Consider the following 6016-nt stretch of genomic DNA (forward strand, 5'->3'; position numbering starts at 1 on the left):
AGAAGTGAGTGTTAAACAGCACGTAGAGGAAATAAATGGCATTTCCCTTCAAATATCAAATATTTATTTATTTACTTATTTATTTATTGAGACAGAGTCTCACTCTGTCCCCCAGGCTGGAGTGCAGTGGCTATATCTTGGTTCATTGCAAACTCCGCCCCCTAGGTTCAAGCGATTCTCACGCCTCACCGTCCCAAATAGCTGGGACCACAGGTGAGCACCGCCATGCCCAGCTGATTTTTGTATTTTTAGTAGAGACAAAGTTTTGCCATGTTGGCCAGGCTGGTCTTGAACTCCTGGCCTCAAGTGATCCACCCACCTTGGCCTCCCAAAGTGCTGGAATTACAGGCATGAGCCACTGACCCCAGCCTAGAATTGTTATTTGAAATGTTCCAACAGGCTTTCTTCACTAAGAATCTCCTTAATATCAAGAACAAAAAGGACCTTTTTACCACCACTTCCATTGAATCATTTGGGAGAAGGCTTAGGGCCACAGTAAAAACCAATTGAGAGCTCTGTGTTCCACATGGGTATTGTCAAGGAGGCATGAGTTTCTACAGCCTTCCTAAACCTTTTTCCAAAGATCCTTTGGCCATCTGATAAAGACTATGAACTCCTCTTCAGAATAATGTTTTTGAATAATATACATTTTTATATTAATATATAAAACTTGTGATACCACAATACGTTATGTTTCTTTAACAAATTACATAATATTTAGTGGCAGTCTGATAACTACCATTAATATGTGGATGAACGTAAATAATACTTGGAGATACTCTGCAACAACATAGCATGACATGAATATGTCAGAGATTTCATTTTTTTCTTTTTTTGTTTGAGATAGGATCTTGCCTGTCACCCAGGCCAGAGTGCAGTGGCATAATCATAGCTCACTGCAGCCTCCACCTTCTGGGCTCAAGTGATCTTGCCACCTCAGCCTCCCGAGTAGCTAGGACTGCAGGTGTGTGCTACCACACCTAGCTAATTTTTATATTTATTTTATTTTATTTTATTTTATTTTGGTAGAGATGGGGTTTCACTATGTTGCCCAGGCTGGTGTTGAACTCCTGGCCTCAAGCAGTTCACCCACCTTGGCCTCCCAAATTGCTAGCATTACAGGTGTGAGCCACTGCACCTGGCCTGTGTCAGGGATTTCTATCCATGAGGGAACCATAGGTACTACTGATAGCTGTGGCTTATTGCCTATACACATAATTTAAGGAAAGCTAGGTTTTGGTCAGTAGTTAATTAAAATAAAGATGTAATTTTTGTGGGGATTTTTGTTTGTCTGTTTGAGACAGGGTCTCATTCTGTCACCCAGGCTGGAGTGCGGTGCCACGCCTGGCTAATTTTTTAAATTATGTGTAGAGACAGGGGTCTCACTGTTGCCCAGGCTGGTCTCAAACTGCTGGGCTTCAGCAATGCTCCTGCTTTGGCTTCCTAAAGTGCTGGGATTACAGGCATGAGCCACCATGCCCAGCAAGATGGAATTTTTGATGTAATTATTTCCATGGATTCCTTGGTGGTCCAGAGACCCTAAGTTAAGAATCTCTGTGGCTTAGCAATTACCTGAGAAGCCCCAGAAAGTAAAAGACTGAGTGGATAGAGCTCAGGACCTCTCAAATCCATTCCAGTTTAAAACAATTGCTTTTATTACATTTTATATATAGAATTCCATATATGATTTTATTTGGAATAAAAATGATTTCTGGAGCTAAATAATGTATAATTTTGAAAACAATCATAGGCCAAGATCAGTGGCTCACGCCTATAATCCCAACACTTTGGGAGGCTGAGGTGAGAGGATTATATTCCTGGGCTCAGGTAATCCTCCTCAAGACCAACCTGGGCAACATAATGAGTCCCTGTCTCCACAAAAACTAAAAAATTAGCCAATGTGGTCACATCCACCTGTAGTCCCAGCTACTCGGAAGGCTGAGGTGGGAAGATCACTTCAGCCCAGGAGTCAGAGGCTGCAGTGAGCTAGTATTGCATCACTTTTCTGCAGCCTTGGTGACAGAGTGAGACCCCTTCTCTTAAAAAATAAGTAAGCACTTTTTAAAAAGATAAGTGAAAAAAAAAAACCTGATTCTCTGCTTATCTTGCAAAACAAAAACAAACAAACAAAAAACCACCTTTAAACTGATTTCTTTTGTAAATGTCTTAAGCACATTAATGTACCATCAAGTTTATAACCCTGGAAATAGAGATTGGAAATCAACAGTATATAGTTAAAATCGTGGAGCATGAATAAGACACGCAGAAAAAATCTGTATCATAGAAGAAGAGAAACAGTCCAAGAGTGGGCAAAGGAAGAGAAGCCTAGAAAAAAGAAAGAATTGTCAAAGAGGTAAGAGAAGAACATACCTTCTGTGATGTTATAAAGCAGAGGGTGCCAAATGCTGCAGAGATGTCACATACAATGGGGACAAATAAATAATACACTGAATTTAGCCCTACGAAGGTCAGTGACCTTTCTTGTGGTATTTTCAGCAGGTGAAGGGCAGATACCAGGCTGAAATGGCTTGAAGACTGAATAAGAGATGAAGCAGAACAGTGTGGTGTAGACCAGTGCTTTTCAAATGTCTATGATGAAGCACTTCTTTAATTTTCAATCTGTCATAGATTGACAACAGGGTCCTACTGTTCATGACTAGTATGCAGCTTGCACCAGATGCAACGTATCCCTAGAGCTGGGCAACAATCAAATTGGTCTATAGTCTGTTCAACCTGACAAGTCCACTGGTTTCAGGTTTGGATGTCATGGCCATGTCAAATGGCTGTAAAAGTTTCTAAATGCTTATTGTCAACTCTGTACAGTAGCAGAGGTTTTATTTTAAGAAGTTTAGGCCGGGCGCGGTGGCTCAAGCCTGTAATCCCAGCACTTTGGGAGGCCGAGACGGGCGGATCACGAGGTCAGGAGATCGAGACCATCCTGGCTAACACAGCGAAACCCCATCTCTACTAAAAAATACAAAAAGCTAGCCGGGCAAGGTGGCGGGCACCTGTAGTCCCAGCTACTTGGGAGACTGAGGCAGGAGAATGGTGTAAACCCGGGAGGCGGAGCTTGCAGTGAGCTGAGATCCGGCCACTGCACTCCAGCCCCGGCGACAGAGCGAGACTCCGTCTCAAAAAAAAAAAAAAAAAAAAAAAAAGTTTATCTGGTGAGTTTTTTTTTGTTTTGAGACGGAGTCTCACTGTCACCCAGACTGGAGTACAGTGGTGTAATCTCAGCTCACTGCAACCTCCACCTCCTGGGTTCAAGCGATTCTCCTGCCTCAGCCTCCTGGGTAGCTGGGATTACAAGCACACACCACCACACCCGACTAATTTTGTATTTTTAATAGAGACGGAGTTTCTCCATGTTGGTCAGGCTGGTCTCGAACTCCCGACCTCAGGTGATCCGCCTGCCTCGGCCTCCCAAATAATTTTTGTATTTTTAGTAGAGATGGGTTTTCACTATGTTGGCCAGGCTGGTCTTGAACTCCTGACCTCAGGCGATCCACCCACCTTGGCCTCTCAAAGTGCTGGGATTACAGGCATGAGCCACTGTGCCCAGCCTTGAGATGGTGTTTCACCATGTTGGCAAGGCTGGTCTTGAACTCCTGACCTCAAGTGATCCACCTGCCTCAGCTTCTCAAAGTTCTGTGATTACAGGCATGAGCCACTGCACCCAGCCTTGAAATGGGGGTTTCACCATGTTAGCAAGGCTGGTCTCGAACTCCTGACCTCAGGTGATTCTCCCACCTTGGCCTCCCAAAGTGCTGGGATTACAGACATGAGCCACCATGCCAGGTGGCTACTTTCTCTGAGTATCTCCTGATGTTCTTCATGCTTTGCATCCTTTTCAACCCTTAATTTGGATCTCCAGCACCTAAAATAGTTTTTGGTACATAGAAGGTATTCAAATTAAAAGGTTTTTGAAGAAATGAGTGAAGTTTCATGTGAACTATGGAAGAAGAGGTCCTGTGTTTCTAGATTTTACAGTAGAAAATCCTGCCTCACTTAGCCTCTGTATTTTGCCTCTAGGCAGAGATTTCTCAGGGAGAAATCATCTGGGAGGCCCATCATTTTTTCACAGTCTTTGAGTGCATTAAAGTGTTCCCCTCTGTTTAAAAAAAAAAAATTGTTTTTAGGGTGAAAAGATATACATATATTTTAGAATTAGCCAGCTGGACTCAATTTAGATGATCCCAATTTTTTGGCAACATCCAAAACATCGTAATCAGGAGCCAGTCAAACATATGCCTTCTTCTCTCCATCAGGCCAAATCAGGGTGTTGACGTTGGCCACATCAATGTCACAGACCTTCTTCACAGCCTGTTTGATCTGGTGCTTGTTGGCTTTAACATCCACCATGAACACAAGTGTGGTGTTGTCTTCTATCTTCTTTACCGCGGACTCAATGGTCTGCAGAAACTTGATGATGGCATAGTGGTCAGGTTTGTTTCTCCTGGGGGCGCTCTTCCAAGGATATTTGGGCTGCCTCCAGAGTCACAGTGTCTTGGGCCTCTGGAAGGTGGGTGACGTGCGAGTCTTCTTTTTTTGTGTGGATGTGGACACCTTTCAACACTGTCTTCTTGGCCTTTAAAGCCTTCACTTTGGCTTCAGCTTTAGGAGGGGCAGGCGCTTCCTTCTTCGCTTTTGGCGCCATCTTGTGAAAAGGGTCCTGTTTTCAAAAATTATATCACTGACCTTTGCTCAATAGGAACTGTACTTTGAGGATTTTCTTTCAAAATTGGTAATGGATTTGTCTCTTGGTTTACCTTCCTTTCCCTCTTCAAGGGCATACATTAACAAAGGACTATCAGGTTTGGGACCAAGCCATTGAAATGGGAAAAGTTCCCTTGTCCCCCTTGCAGGGCGTGCAATGGGGGTGTGACTCGCTTCTTCAGTGCCCCCATGCTCAGACTTCTCGGGGAGCATACAAACGGGCAGGCTGTGGGGCTCCGATCCCACAGCAGTGTCTAGGGATGAATATTTACAGCTCCTGAAGCCCCAGTGGGTGGGTGTTACAGGATGCTCTTTTAGTTTTGCTCTTTTAGTTTTGCTATCTCTAGGCAGCTTGTGTTAACCAGCTCAATTAGACCCTCTACCTTGTCGCAAGGACAGAGGGCTTTCTGTATCCCAGGTTCTTGCCTTGGTGTAAGGGAAGAATCGGATCACAAGTGGGCCTGGAGAATGAGTGCAAGGTTTTATTGAGTGGAAGTGCTCTAGGCAGATGGGGGAGCCAGAAGGGAGATGGTTTTCCCCTGGAGTCTGGCGCATGCTCCTCCGACTACCCCAGCCAAACTCCACCTTATTTTGCTGGCCAGTGTCCTGCCTGCATGCTGGTGCCTGTAGGTGCCTTCCTCTAGATGTCCAGCTGCCTGTGTATTTCTCCACCGAGGTGCTCTTCTCCGGGTCCAGCTGCTTCTGTCTCTGCCTTGCTAGGGTCTCGGGTTTTTACTGGCACAGAATGGGGGCGTGGCAGGCCTGGGTGGTCTTAAGAAATGCAACAATTGGGCAGGAAATGCCAGTCCTCACCTAGGTCCCTGGGGGTGGAGCCCTAGCCAGAGACCACGCCCTCCCCCTCCGCAGCACTTCCCTTCCCTTCTTCTGTGTCATTTAAAGGGACCATGCTCTTCCCTTCCCAGCACTCCCCTTCCATATCACCATAACCACAGAAGAAAGAGAATTGACCTCCATAGAGCTCAAACCTTAAGATAATATTTTAGCATAAAAAGACTCTAGTGGTTCATAAATCTCTTCACTTTCTTCTTTCTCTAACTGGACTGATTTTGTTGTGCCTGAAGTCACGAGACCCCAGTAAGTGACCACCAGAGTCCAGAGTCAAAGCCAAATAGCCGGGGTCGCTTTATTACGAGTTCGAACCCGGACCTCTCCGCTTTATACAATGGCAGGTAAAGAGAGAGGCCCCGGCTGCTGTTTTAGGGTTTCTTTTATAGCGGGGTACAAACAAGTCACAGAGAAACAGTAGTTACAAGCTTATTATTGGTTAACATTTAAAGTT

General features: G+C 44.8%; 1 pseudogene; it reads right to left on the bottom strand.

Annotated features, from left to right (window-relative positions):
* Positions 1–4167: 4167 nt before the first annotated feature.
* LOC115897553 lies at positions 4168–4657 on the bottom strand (annotated as a pseudogene).
* Positions 4658–6016: the final 1359 nt, after the last annotated feature.

The sequence above is a fragment of the Rhinopithecus roxellana genome, chromosome 5 (genome assembly GCF_007565055.1).
Source record: "Rhinopithecus roxellana isolate Shanxi Qingling chromosome 5, ASM756505v1, whole genome shotgun sequence".
NCBI classification, from domain to species: domain Eukaryota; kingdom Metazoa; phylum Chordata; class Mammalia; order Primates; family Cercopithecidae; genus Rhinopithecus; species Rhinopithecus roxellana.